The 15,782-nt window shown below is 37.1% G+C and overlaps 1 long non-coding RNA gene across 1 annotated transcript; it reads left to right on the forward strand.

Moving 5' to 3' along the window:
* The first annotated feature begins 1,880 nt into the window (after nt 1-1,880).
* Nucleotides 1,881-2,946, forward strand: LOC141592289 (uncharacterized). Its single transcript, XR_012521102.1, has 3 exons — nt 1,881-1,966; nt 2,047-2,109; nt 2,865-2,946. It is a non-coding gene; the product is annotated as an uncharacterized LOC141592289 (long non-coding RNA).
* The last annotated feature ends 12,836 nt before the right edge of the window (nt 2,947-15,782 follow it).

A 15,782-nucleotide genomic window follows, 5' to 3' on the forward strand; every position in this document is an offset into this window, starting at 1 on the left:
TTGGACTAAAATTATACAAAAAACGATTAAAGTTATACAATTTTGGACTAAAGTTATACAAAAAAGGACTAAAGTTACACTATTATATATGGACTAAAGTTACACTTTTAGTGAACTAAAGTTACATTCACAAAAACTAGAATTATCTAAACTCAAAATAATTTATAAGATGGACAATACGACTGAAGTTATAGTATTAACGATTAAAGATACACCTTTAAAGTACCAGAGTTACATGATTTTGAATATATTAATTGAGTTTATATAATTTTACTTCAAAATTGTGCAACTTTAGTCTAAAAATAAGAGAAATGAGAACAATAAGAGATTTAATATTGTAAAGTTATAACTTTAATTCATAATGATATAACTTTTGTCTCAAATAGTGTAACTATAATGTTTAAAGGGTATAACTTTAATTGTTAATAGTGCAACTTTAGTCGTACAGTCCAAATTTATGTAACTTTTATATTTGAAGGGTAAAACACTGGTCATAAATAGTGTAACTTTAGTCATAAATAATGTAACTTTAGTCCAAAATTGTGTAACTTTAATCCAAAATTAATTAGAATTTATTAAATTAAGTTTATAGAATTTTTCCTACTATAACTTTAGTCCTTTTTTGTATAACTGTAAGACAAAATTATATAACTTTAGTCCAAAATTATGCAACTTTAGTCCAAAAAAAGAGAAATGATACGAATAAGATATTTAATATTTTAAGTGTATAACTTTTATCCGTAATGATACAACTTTTGTCCTAAATTGTGTAACGTTAATGTTTAAATGGTATAACTTTAGTCGTTAATAGTGCAACTTTAGTCGTAAATAGTGTAACTTTAGTCCAAATTTATATAACTTTTGTATTTAATAGGTAAAACTTTATTCTTGAGAGTAAATTTTAAACCTCTATGTTATATAAACTCAAAATTATGCATAAAATAGACTATAAGACCGAAGTTATAGTATTAATGAATAAAGTTACACCCTTAAAGCATTAGAGTTACATGGTTTTGAATGAATAAAAATCTGAATAGTGTAACTTTAATCAACCACATGTGTAACTTTAATCAACCACATTCTAAAAAAAAATGATCTTATGTGGACATTGGCCGGTCAGTCTGTGGATTTGGGCCACCTACCGATCTGGTGTCACGGGCCACCTGCACGCCATGCCAATCTGTGGACATACAGCGGTCTAAAAAGCCACACTCGGTGGCGTAAAAATGCTTTCGACCGGATCGCTTTAGATCGGTCGGTTTCGTCTCGGTAAAGGTCTCGAAACGATGCAGAGATGTTCGGAGTCGCCACCAAGCATTTATGGGATGTTTGGAACCCGTTCGAATCCACTTTATACTTAGGTCAATCAAGGCAAAAAGCGGTGTTTGACATAGGTAATAAAGATAAGGACTCGTCCCCCTTTTAGCATTCACTACTACAGAATTCATCAAGGACATCAGTGGATGGACATCGGATTTTTGAAAAAACAGATGTAATAAGTTTGCACATCGGATTTTTATAAAAGTCTGATGTACTTATATTATATGGACATCGGTTGTTATTTTCAACCCATGTCCATTATAATGGACATCGGATTAAATTACAACCCATGTCCATATAATCCTCAATTTGGGCGCAAAATGAAAACAATTCCCCCGCCCCTAATGTTTCTATTTTTTTATAAGGCGCTCCCCTCCGTCTGTGTACCCGTTTCCCTAAATTGGATTTCACATATTCTCTCAACCACCTTCACATCCATTCTCAGCGCACCATTAATCAATCTCATACAAATGTGTTCCTTCATTTTCGATCTACCTTCAATATGTTTATCGCCCTTGATCTTCGATCTACCTTCCAATCCTGTTACTTCCTATCTCCGGCTTTCCCCCAATTCCTCTAATTTCCGCCATTTTTCTAGGGTTTTACGATTATCAACCACCTTTGGCACAAGATTTGATGCCGCCAGGTACTCAATCAATATCTTTCTCTTCGTTTCTCTTCACTTTGCGAAGACGATTTTATTGACAAAATATTCGACTACGGAAGGAAATTAGAATGGAGATTTCTGAGTCAATTGTTGCAATGTCTTACGATTTATGAGAAACGAAGGTAATTCCTCTTTCTTCTTATCTCTAATCAATTTATGTCGTTTAGTTTGTTTTTTAGGATTTATCTTTGAACGTATTATAGACTAATCTTGTTTGTTAGATTTTATACTGATTAGGAGTAAATTTGTGATGATTGCTTTAAGGCGAGAAGTTATGCTAAAACTGTAATTACTCGGTGTCAAATTAGGACTTTTTATATGTTAATTTAGAGGTTTGTTAAAAATGGAATTAGCTTTTGGTTAAATTGATGGCAGACAAATCAAATTTAGTAAATGTAAGTCGCCTATTCGAGATCGTGATATAGACAAACTTTGTTTGCTAGCAAATTAAGCAATTTTGCTACTAGAATTGCTAGAATTGAATCGGTCTCAAAAATAGTCTCTTTTAGCTACCACACTATCCGCGTCTCCAAATTAGAGACTACTGAATGTTACGGTATCTATTTTAGTGTCTAACTAAAATATTAGCTACTAAATATTTGGTAGTCTCGAAATCGGTAGCTTAATTGACAATCTCTTGTATTGATGGTAATGGGTGAGTATGATTTGGTGTGTAACATATTCTGCAACTCTATTCCGCAAATCACTTTCCTTTCTTACGCCGTCATGAAAAGTTGCCGTTCAAGTCACTTGGTCTAACAATGTCGTCGCTCACTTTGTTGTTTGGTTTTGCTCAAATTGAACTTATCAAGCGAGACTCGCGTTACTCCCTCGTCTCTTAAATTGTATGGAATTGAAACCTTATTTCTTTTGTCAGATTCGCTTTTGAGGGGATTAAAATGAGTTATACTTAATGAAAGAAGGCAGCAGTGTTTCTATTTGGGCAGAGAATCAAGTTTATTTGAGCATTCTTAGTACGTGATGGGTTTATTTGAGCATTGTCGGTTTTCTATCTGAATGAATTCATACTTTGATGTGCCTGCGCAGGATTTCAGTTGAAATGGTTTCTGTTTTGTTGTTCAATCTTTATCAATCCTTGAGAATATGCATGCTACAGGGTATTTGCAATCAATTGTAAGAAATTATTATCCTCGTCTTGTTATTGAATTTGTGCCAATGTTAATTATATACATGGAGACTTGAAACCGTCTCTTTAATACTTTGTGTGTCGTCATTGATTGACTAATAATGTTAATAATGTTTCAAGTAACACTAGTAATGACTTTGTGTGCGGGGAGCTTTAAGTGGTGCTTGGTTGAGTTTAGTCATACAAGTTATTATTGTCTTGGTTGAGTTTTTTTTCAAGTTTAAGTAAACACATGCAATAGTTTCTAGTGTGATTTTTTCAAGATTGTCATTGATTCAAGAACTAGTAATGACTTTGTCCGCTAAATAGCTTTACATCTTTTAGGCGCTCTATGCTTAACAATTATTTTGCGTCGTAGACTGCTCTAAATACCTGTTGCTTTCTGTTTCCCAGCACACATGTATGATCGCCATCAACCCCAACGACTCACCGCACAAAATTACGATCCTTTTCCTTCACCAGTCCCGACATCAGGTATTTGACTCTGCTGCGCATCTCCTCTATGATCAGTTGTGCCACTTTCTCCGGTCGGAGGATGTTGAAATCATGTTTACTTTGATTCCTTTGTTTCCATATATGGTAAATGCAGTCTTTTGTTGATGGTTGCATTCACAATACCTCGTTTGATTTTAGAGCCCATGAAACCCAATCTCCAATTGGAATGTCGAGCTCGGTAGCGAGGTCCCAAGCCATTTTCCTATGTTGAGGACACATGAAGAAGAGATGTTCAATGGTTTCCGTGTTGTTCCTGCAAATCCAGCAGGTATCCTCATCAACGATATTTAGTTTATACAATTTTTCCATCGTATTCATATTCTTGTGATGATATACCCATGCCATAAACCTGTGTTTGGGTACGGACCATTTGTTCCAAACCAGTCCGTGCCAGGTGACCTTCGGACCCTTCTCCCTTAGGAATTCATAACCCTTTGCTATCTTTGTACACCTTGGTAGGATGGTGTGCGCCGCTTTCGCTGCTGCGTGTTTCTTCTTTGCGTGTGCCTACTCACGCACGTCGTCTATTAACTAGTGCAAACCGATATAGGATGTTGTTGTTGTTCTTGTTCTTTTGACGTTGCCCTGCTGCCCTCGCCTAGGGCATGATCTTTGCTACATGTTGTATGTTGTTTGTACTTAGATGCAGGTGAACATATCAAAAGTTTAAAACTTGGTACAATTTTTTACTATGTCTGTAACTCATGAGTTGTTCAAGCAACCTTTTAGAACTTTGAGTATTATAATGTTGATTTGTAATGACAATTTTATGTCTAACATTAGTTGCGTTGTATGTTGATTGGGATCGGTTTTTATTAATTGAAATCGATCATTTTGGTTGAATGGCAGTTGGCATGTTTTGTATTAATGTTTTGGCATTCAAATTGGTGTAATGCAATATGAATTACTGCTCTTTTCAATTTTTTTTTTTAAAAAAACAATATAAAGGACATGGGCTTTCTATAAAAATCTGATGTACATTACACATATGGACATCGGATTAATGTTAAAATCTGATGTTCATTACTCATATGGACATCGGATTTTTGAAAAAACCGATGTCCATATTTTAATGGACATCGGTTTAAAGTCCCATGTCCATTACACCCCATATGGACGGGACTGAACTCTACATCGGCCTATAATCCGATGTCCATGTGTCTAGAAGTCCGATGTCCTTCATGATTTCTGTAGTAGTGATTCTATGCCTAAAATGACTCTCGTGCGCCCTGGATAAGGCCATCCACTATCCAAAGGTTCCGAGTAAGGGGTCCGGGTACGTATTGGGAAGCTCTTTAATCGAACAACTGATCGATCGTGGTTGTTTAAGTGCAAAAGTTGATAAAACGGTGTAAATGCATGAATGCATATCCAAAAGTGTTAACCTAACATGTGCGCTTTCTAAGTCGGTTTGTTAATCCAAATATCAAGCATAAGATGTCAAGTTGGATTTAGATAGATTTGTATGTGAAAACGGAAATTAAACACCCATTTACCAAGTTCGGGTTATGATGCTTAACATGATCCATTTATTGAAAAAGGGTGTCAAATGACAAAGTGTAAAAACGTAAGCTTGTCAATCTGATCCGTCATGTATTCGGATTAACCGTAATCGGGATCGTCCTGGACAAGTGCTAAAAATGAGGCAGAACAATGCCAGGCAGCCCCATTGGGGCTCGAGCCTATTGGCGAGAGAAGGGGCTCTGCCCAGGTTCTTAAAATATGAAAACAGAAGCTGCCTTGGGGCACGAGCCATGAGCCGACCCAAGGGGCGTCTCCTGGTTGTTAAAAAGGTTGTTTAAAACCGTTTTTTTTTATGATTAATGATTTGCAAGTATGATTTGCATGACTCGGAATAATTACTATCATGTTACACTACTACAGATACAGGCTATAACAACGGCTAAAAACCGTTGTTATATAAAATAGCGGACGTTGTTAAAGCGTCCGTTGTAAAAGGTTTTAACAACGGTTGGTTTTCTTAAGCAACCCGTTGTTAAAACTATTAACAACGGTTTTAAGTATCAAAACCCGTTGTGGAAAGTGTAACTCAATTTTGGTGGGAAAGTTATAACAACGGTTAATTTACAAAGAACCGTCGTTATAACTAAAGACAACGGGTTGTTTCTACATAACCGTTGTTGTTTGTTTTTACAAAATAAAAAAAATTAAATTAAATATTACTAGATGCATGCATAATTACGGGGCCCGTTATAATTCCGATGCATGCATTATTACTGCCATCCTTGTACTGTGCATATGAATGGGCAATATATGGAATGAGAAGGGTTTACATAAGATTTGAAGCAGGGGGATATGATGATTATGGCACAACTTCCTAAACATGCATATATTATATTAATTAAAAAACAACTCAAAGGACACATTACTTAGTATAAATACATACATTATCTCAACCACCATTCCATTATCTCACTATCTTCAAACCCTAACTGCTAAAACAATCTCCAACCCCTAATTAATCTTTCAAACAACTCCAAAGTTCATCAACAAAATGAACGATTACATCCTTAAAACTCTTACTATGACCGAGAACAACAACAGCTTCATCCGCCGGTTGCTCCACATCGAGGACAGTTTTAGGAGCTATCTTGTGGATGCTCAAGCCGCACTCAAGGACGCCAAAAGAAATGGCTTGACAGAGCGGCGGTTGTTGCGGCTATATGACGAAATAGCAAGCTGCGAACGAAACCTCCAAATAGCTAAGGAGGAGAGGAGGGATATCATAGAAGAGAATATGACTCTCTATGAAAATATAAGAATTGCATTTTTAGAAATGTAATTCTTTTTTTAATTTATGTATATATATATATATTAATGAATTATTAATTATGTTTATCATGCATTCCTCTCTATCATCTTGCTTCTTCTTTGTTTTATTTTATTTAATTTGTTTTACGAGCTAATTAAGCGAATAATAACATATTAATGATCGATAAAAACCCATCATATATACATGCAAATGAAATAATTAAAAAAAAAAACAATGACGATAAAAGACGATGAAACCAACAAAGTGTGGCGAGATTTACCGATAATTAGAGAAAGTAAGAGACGATGAAACCAATAGTGACGGCGAGATGATAAAGCGACGATGAGAAAGAGAGAAAGAGACGATGAGAAAGTGTGTTTGCTGTGTTTGTGTTTGTGTTTGTCTGTGTTTGTGTTTGTGTTAGGTTATGTATGTGTTTTGTGGCTGTAGTTGATCTGTGTTTGCGTGGTTTATAGTATTGAAAGTATTGACAACGGTTGTTAAACAAAAACCGTTGTTAAATAAGTTTTAACAACGGTTGTAAATCAACAACCGTTGTCAAATAAGTTTTAACAACGGGTTTAAAAATACCCGTTGTGATTACTTTTCACTAACTTTGCGTCAATTTTGCGCCAAATTATTAACAACGGTTGTGCAAATTTGACCCGTTGTTAAAACTTATAACAACGGTTATATAACCATACCCGTTGTAATTAAGTTTAGTAAAAATCGCGCCATATATTCTACAACGTCTATTGTGATTTTCGTGCATAAACGTTGTTAAAGGGGCGTTGTAGTTGCCTGGATTTGTAGTAGTGTTAGTAATATTCGTTGTCGTATTTGCAAGTTTGAAAAGCATAGTAAAATGTGTAAAAGGAAAATGTTTGATTTGAACTAATTATGTTAAGTTCAATTATATGTAATTAGTCAAGTTTGTCATCGTACTCGGATTAAACCGACATGGTATAAAGAACCAAGGATGATTATAAATTATGACTAATATGTTTGCAAATGTAAATAAATGAGAAAAATGGTAAATAAAATAAAAGGGGGTTAAAATACCCTTTAATTTGTAATTAACCAATAATTTCATCGAGTCACAGAATAATTAAACCGTCATGGTATAAAGAACCAAGGATGATTTTTGTAATGGTCAAAATATGTTTATCAAAAAAATGAATTACAATGGTAAATAAAAGAAAATAAATTCCTTTAAAATGTAATTAACCAATTATATCACCGAGTCACGGAATAAACCGTCATGGTATATGGAACCAAGGGTGATTATAATTTATGGTTAAAAGGTTTGTCATAAAAACGATTTGAAGCATTTGAAATGGTAAAAACCGATTGAAAATAAGAAATGAAATAAAGAGGAAAGACGAGAACAAACACGTTTGAGTCTGACCCGAGATCCCAAAAGAGGCGCGAGCCTCTTTGCATAGCAATGGGCTTTTTTCTCGGGCCAAAACTCGGTTTTAGCTCGTCTAGACTATATTTGAACCGTGTTATGCATTGTTCATGCTTATAAACTCATAAAAACAGTAAAGGCATGAAATAAATGAGTTGTTTACACCCTTAAACTTACGTGTATTGATGTTTGCGAAGTAGACGACTTTCGAGACGGTTTTCTCGTTGTGACTAATCGCGATCAAAGAAGTTTAAAAAAGGTGCCTTAAAAAAAGATTTTGTTTTGAAAATGAGTTGAAAATGTGTTAATTAAAACATGTTGATTGATGAATTGAGTTGGTCAAATGGGTCGGTCGAATGCACGGCGACAGTACCAAAAAATATGTGTAAGGCTTGTGTTTACGATCGGTAGGTCGTAAACACGTGTCGATTTTGTGACTTAGGAAGTCGGGTCTAGAAGTTTAAGAGAGAGGTGAAGGGGCGGACGCTCGAGTGAAGATTGTAGTGTGTGATGGTGGGTATTTATAGAGAAATGTGGGATGGTAGGTCGGTTGAGTTTGCTTAGAGGCTAAGCAGACACCCTAAAGAGGCGCGAGCTACCTTGTGATACAAGTTGGTGTATTGTCCCTTTCAATTTGGACGTGACCTTTGCTCTATCCATTGTTTGGTTTTTGGTATTGAAATGAGATGTCGTGTAATAGTATGGGCATCTAATAAGATGATTTTGAGTGTTACTTGAGGTAGGTGTTTTGTGTGCTTGACTCGGGTTTGACCCGTGTGAGCCGGGATTTGAATTTCGAGTCGGTTTTTGGCCCGGTGTCAGTTTTGACTCTAATTATGGTCATTTTAATGCAAATGGCATGATAAAAACATTCATGGCATTATTTTTGACATTCGAGATTTGCTTTGATTCGGTTTGACTCAGGTTGACTCGAGTTGCGGGTTTCTGAGTCAGTTTTGGGTCCGAAGACGGTTTTGACTCTAATTAGGGTCATTTTAATGGAAATGACATGATAAAGGGATTCATGGAATTATTTTTGACATTCGCGATTTGGGTTGACTCGGGTTGACTCAGGTTGACTCGAGTTGCGGGTTTCTGAGTCGGTTTTGGGTCCGAAGACGGTTTTAACTCTAAATAGAGTTATTTTAATGCAAATGAAGTTAGAAAACTTTTGAAATCATTTTTCATATTCAATTAGTGCATTAAACCGTCTCTTGTATAGCCAATTCATGCACGCATATCAAAAACACGTTACAGTTTGATCATCATCGGGTGGCTTTTGGAAGGTGCAGATACTGGGTATCTATAGAGTCCCCACTTTGACTGAGGCTTGGACAGGGCGAAAGTCAAAGTATGATCTCCAGGTCAATCAAAGATTACAACCTGAAGACCATTGTGACCTCAAGGCGACTCAAAAAGATTTGAGCCAAAGACCTGCCGTCGGGAAGGGCGACGTCAAGGCGACTCGAGGATTCGAGTCAAGGACCTGCCGTCGGAAACATTTTCGAGTCTGTCGACTTTCGATTCGGGTCGTTTAAAGTCCATTAGACTACGTATAAAGGCTCGCCAGCTATAAGAAGGAGTCATACCTGAGGCATCTTTGGGATACGTCCTTGAATCTTTTGCGCGCAAAGGCTCACCAGCCGGTGTTGAAGGTGGTGCGTTTTGAGGCTCGCCAGCCATAGGAAGGAGTCATACCTAAGGCATCTTCGGGATATGTCCTTGAATCATATCTTATGTGCGTGCAAAGGCTAGCCAGCTGTGATAAGGAGTCGTGCCCGAGGCATTTGGGATACGTCCTTAAGTTGTACCTTGTTTGCGGACAAAGGCTCGCCAGCTTGTGAAAAGGAGTCATACCCGAGGCATCTTCGGGATACGTCCTTGACTTGTATCTTGCTTGCGGACAAAGGCTCGCCAGCCACGGTGCGTACATGAGGAGGGCTCGCCAGCTGCAGTGCGTTGTAAGGGTCGCCAGCCATGGATGGTCGAATAATGAACTGCGGGAAATAGCCTGAAACATCGGGCTTATTCCAAGATATTGTCTGGTAATGTCTTCCAACCAGGTTGACGTTGATAGGTTCGGCTAAGGAGCAACGAACTCCAACTTGATGGGTGCCCTAAACGAGCTCCGTGGGGATGAATTATGTAAGCAAGGCTCTCTGGAAAACCATTTAGGGAGAGCGCTGACGTCGGGATCATAAATGATATTGCGAGGATCTTTGAAAGACTTGTGGGACTTTCATTTGAAAATTGGCACTCGCTGGGGAGTTAGAAACTTCTCAGGACTCACTGGGGATATGAGTTGCCGCTCGTTGGGAGGTAGCGTATACCATGTAATCGACGCGGTTAAAGCTCTTCGACTTGACGGTTCAACATTTGTTGGGAAGAACCCAATACTCAATTGGAGTGCGTTTGTCTTCTCAAGATTACCTGCATGGTTAGTGACCACACAAATATGCAGTCGCATACACAAGCACGTAGGCATGCAAGCATATAAGCACGTAAGCACATAAGTATGTGAGCAATTAGCATAAAAGTTACTAGAATATAATTTCTCACGCGAGGGGAGATATGAGTTTCGAAAGTTGTGAAGCTTAAAATTGAGTCTAGTTGCTTGTAGATCCGTCATTTGATAGATTGGAGACACGTGACCGTTGGGATACTCACTCACACAGACACACAATGACAGGCTAACAAATGGGCAGTCGTGAACGTGACACAAACTCAGTGTCGACACAACACGAGGTGACTCTGACAGACTTTGCGAATGTAAGAGCAACTCCTAGCCAAGAAACGGTGACAACGCGTATCAAATCCCTGAGGTAGAAGGTCCGCTTGGCTGGGGAACATGAATTGATTATCTTCTTCAGACATCTTTGCCTCTGTTTACTTGTTTGAGATCCCTTCACGAGGTATAATGATTCGGAGAGCGGAACCAAGACCTTGTCATCGTCCGAACCGAGCACTAGACTATTGGCGGTTTAATTTTGGACTGTAGTTGAGACTCAAAAGATGTTTGAGGATAAAGGACGGGTGGCGTCTCGAAAGAGAAGACCCCAGATTGAGAAGGTGGGAATTTGACAAAATAAGGAATGGGCGGCGTCTTAAAGAAGAAGCCCCCAGTAAAGAGGTATAAGGTTAATTTTTGCAGCTGGGTAGGTTGCTTTTGAGGATTTTTAATTTAATTTATGTAATTTAATGAGTGATTAAATGACATTTCTAATAATAAATACAAGTAAGACGTTAATTAAATAATTCAAGTCGGGAATTGGGTTTGGCTAATATTTGTGCTTTGGGTAGTGTGCTATTATTATATGGGCCGAAACTTATTAAATTGGTATGAGTGTAATCGGGATTTATATCGGAAATTTATAATAATATAATAAGGAGATAATAATATATAAAGGTAATTATAATTATAATAATAATAAAGTTATGGCAATAATAAATTAGTAAGTATTATATGAGGAAATCCTAGTTATGGTAGGATTAATAGAATATGATAATAATAATAATAATATAATTGTAATGACAAGTCCTATACTAATTAGAATAAGGTAAGTTACATAGTTTCCTAATTGACCTCGTATTCTCTAAATCTTACACTACAAATACCACCTTAAATCTGAGAAATAATTCACAAATTAAAAGAAGGAGCTTTAGGAGACGGAAGAAGAAGGAATTAACATAAATCAATTAATCAACTCGAGGTAATTATTCATCTTAAATCGGTTTATATTCTTTTCATGCAAGCATCTTTAGATCGATAGTATGATTTCTATAGACCACCATAGGACTCGGGAATTGGACCTATAGCGACATTGGACTGCAAAGTTTCTGACCTGACCATTGTTTACCGTCATTGACCGTGGTAGGGTGGTGTTTAGGGCGACTAAATGTGGTTGGTCAGGGGGTTATGTGGGTTTGGTTGTGAGGGATTGGAATGGGTAATTGAACCCTTTAATGGTCGAGTCTTGACCTGGGTAAGGTGGGTTTGTGTCGGGGGTATTTAGTCGACCACCTTGGTGGTGTCTTAGTGGCCGGAGGTGGCGGTTTGTGGCGGTGGTGGCGAAAACAGGGGATTAACCCGTGTTTGGGCAGGCGGTTTTCGAGGGGGTTTCTGGTGGTTGTAGGAGGTCCGGGTTGGGGTGGTTTTGGGTAGATTTTTTCGAGGGTGGATTGGTGAGTTGATTAGTGGTTGTAGGTGGCGGTGAAGGTGGTGGTTATGGGCGGGTTTTATGGGGGTGTCAGGTGAGTGTTGTTGGTGTCGGGTGGATTAGGGCGTGTTTTTAGGGTGGCTGGTGGCAGTTAAGCTGGTGGTTGGCGGATGGTTGGATGGTCTGTGGTGTAGGGAGGAGGTAGGCAGGTCAGGTGGTGGCTGTGGTGGCTTGTGGTGTCGGGTTTGGTGGGTTTATGAGGGGTGTTGGTCACGGTTTATAAACCGTGTATAGGGTGGTGTGTGTTTGTTTTTGTGACGGGTTTTAATTGTTTAATTAGTTCGGGTGAGTCGGGTTCGTAATTGAATCGGGTTTTTAGTTATCATAAACCTTCAATAATTATAATAAATAATTAATTTGAATAATTAAATAAAAGGAATAAATAAATGAATAAATAAGTAAAGTTAATAATTATAATTGTTGTAATTTTTATTATTATATAGGCGACGGAAATTGTGAAGAGTTTATAATCGGATTTGTGAGCTTTAATTATTGGATTGCGTAATTGGAGTGCTTGCTTGTCAGGTAGGGATAAATCCTACTCAACTTTTACTCGATAATGTTGTTGGATGAATTATCAGTTGTGAAATATATGTCATTGGTTTATATTGTGGTTGTTGGTTATCTCATGTCGTAATTGTTGGATACCTCAGTACTGGGATGGTGAATACCTCAACTTCGGTTGGGATGGTGAATACCTCAACTTCGGTTGGGATGGTGGATACCTCAACTTTGGTTGGGATGGTGGATACTTCAACTTCGGTTGGAATGATGTAATGTGATCACGTTGTTAAGGGAGTTGTGCTAAGTAAAGGAAAAGGAGCACGTTGTCAGAGGGTTGTGCAATGAAAGTGACTTGAATTGGATTGATAATTGTATGTTCTTGTTGTTTAGTTTTATTCCTACTCAACCTCGCGGTTGACTGTGTATTCGTGAACACCTGCGGTGAACCATTTTATGGGGAGCAGATTTTGTGTAATCGAAGATTAGCTGACTCGGGAGCATTGGGATGAGAGCTTGACTTGGACCATAGTTGAAGTCTAGATCACATAGAATAATTATATCACTTTATTTATTTCCGCTGCGAGTTGTAAATATTTTATATTAAGTATTAGTTGATTAAATTTGTAATAAACATGTAATCGTTAAAGTTTTAATTTAAAGTACTTTGGTTTGTTGTACTTTGTTATTCACTACCTCGGGAAACCGAGATGGTAACAGTCCTATTTATTTGGGAATGTCTAGCTAAAGGCTCCCGAATAAATGGGGGTGTTACAAAGTGGTATCAGAGCAAAAAACGATCCTCAGGCCTAACTAATGAACAATAAATGAATATAGGTTGTGTCTAATAAAATGAACACGGGTAGAAACTGTTAGGAGCCCACTTAAGGCTTGGGATGAGTAAGGCCCCTCACACCAAACATCCCGCCCTTCCAGTTTTGAACTGGTAACCTTGAGAGAATACTTGAGAGTGTGGGGTAAATTAAAATGAATATAGTAGATTTCTCTTAGGAATTTTGTTTGTCTTGGTTGCATATTGTTGTCAATAATGGTTGCGGTTTCGGGGGCGTAACCTTATTTTATGGAGGAGGGGTGTGACATGATTTATTTAAGCATTGTTATAAGCATGATGATATGGGGAAAATATGTTGGCATGTATGTGGAAGGGGTTAATATGATTAAACATGTGAAGTATTAATTGTTGTGATTTTGGTTGGTTTCTCGAAATTTTATTGCTTGATTATTTTGGCTGCCATTTACTGTGGGTTTAAAATTCTTGCCCGAGATTTTTATGTGTGATACCTTTGTGAGTTAGCTTTCATATGCCACTAGTCTCATATTCAAATAATAAACTGTTTAGGAGAAATAAATATTCTAGTGGACAGTAGTCGAAATATTCCTGTACAGTAATGTTTTTGCGCCATGTTTTTGTAAAAATTATCATTTAAAAAATACGTAATTATTTGTTATAATTCCAACTCCACTGTTTAATAGACTCATGTATGTTTCTAAATTGGTAAGCCACGTTTAAAGAAAATATATTGACAATTTATGGTGATTTTTACAAGTTGACCTAAGTTTCTGACAAGTTGCTGTAAAATTTCTGTTTCGACCAAGTTGCTTATAAAATGCATTATGAATTGACCCTTTGAATTTTTGACTTGATTCTTTTTCTCATGGTTCATTAACTTTCTCTATTTTTATGTTGTCAATTATGTGGAGTAGAATAATATGTCTAGTGATATGCGGAACGTGTTGCCCTAAGCCAATATTGCCTCCATGTTTAAGTTAGATGTTGTTGACAGAAATGAAAATGAACGAATAATAAATCAATGTTGAAGGAAGGGTGGGTAATACCTCATTAGATTAAGTGACCGTCATACCAAACCAATAGTTGACATATTTATAGCATTTCCATGTATACCAAGCATACATCTAGTAACCATATGCATCCTATATAGCATAAACACTAGCATATGAATTCCGTAACCTAAGTTGATTCCCTTATATTCCTTAGGATGAATCCTTCTTCGCGCCCAGAGGACCTATTCATGTACCAAGACTCAGATTTGAACGAGCATTACAGAGCCTTGGAATCCCAAATGGATATTTATGGTGCTCTAGTGAATCCAAAGTACCTAACTGACACTCATCTTAGAGCTTACACTTTTGCTACCACTCTACCGTTCTCTGGACCTTTAGGGAAAGTAAGAGCAGATTACATGACTGAGTATGATAACTACAAGATGCATGTGAATCATAGTCATTATTATGGATCTATCTATCCTCCACATCTCACCTATGATGTCGTTTTAGACAGGTTGAGATACCTAGTATATGTATGTTGGGCTGATAACCATAGCATCAACCTTGGATCTGAACAATTTAATCATACCATTGGGAGTAGTGATGAGGAGGAAGAGTCATATATGTTCCTTGGATAAAAGAAGAGTGAAGCTTGTGAGGTGATAGAGATTAGCGACGATGATGAGGAGGAGGAGTAAGTGGTAGATATTATGTGGACTGGACCTTATGATGATGATAATGATAGACTTCAACTTCGACAACAGAGAGCCTCAGACTATGAGATGGAAGATGATGTGATTTATGTTGGACAAAAGTATACACCTGATCCTAAACCTAGGAAGCACAAATGGGCTCGTCTTGGGAATAGACTTAGAAGGGTCATATGGATTAAGAAAAAGTAACTAAACATTTATGCGTAGCTTATGTGATAGTTTATTACTTATTTTGGCAATGTATTCGCCAAAAGTTTAAGTAAGTTAGTTTAAGTTGTGGTTTTGCTACTCGGAAGTAAATCAAATATTTTTGTATTCATTTAACCATTAATTCGTGTTGGAAATAATACTTGTTTATGTTACAATGTGTGTTTTACTATTTTGTGGCGTTACAACAATGAACTGTAAGTTCCTATTGTTTGATATTCCGAACTTCGAGACGAAGTTAATTTTTAGGGGGAAGGAATGTAATACTACGAATGTTTTGAATTGTTGTTATGATACCTTGTGCTGCGATTGGTATGGATGATAATCTTAAATGGATGATGGTGTTGGATGATGCTTAGTTGTAAGGATGTTTATAAGTGATGTGGTGGTAGTTGTGGGCGAACTTCGGGACGAAGTTCATTTTAAGGGGGGCAGATTGTAATAGTCCGTATTTTAATAATAATTTATAAGAATAATTTATGTAATTTAATGAGTGATTAAATGACATTTCTAATAATAAATACA

This window comes from Silene latifolia, chromosome 7 (assembly GCF_048544455.1).
Source record: "Silene latifolia isolate original U9 population chromosome 7, ASM4854445v1, whole genome shotgun sequence".
Lineage (NCBI taxonomy): Eukaryota > Viridiplantae > Streptophyta > Magnoliopsida > Caryophyllales > Caryophyllaceae > Silene > Silene latifolia.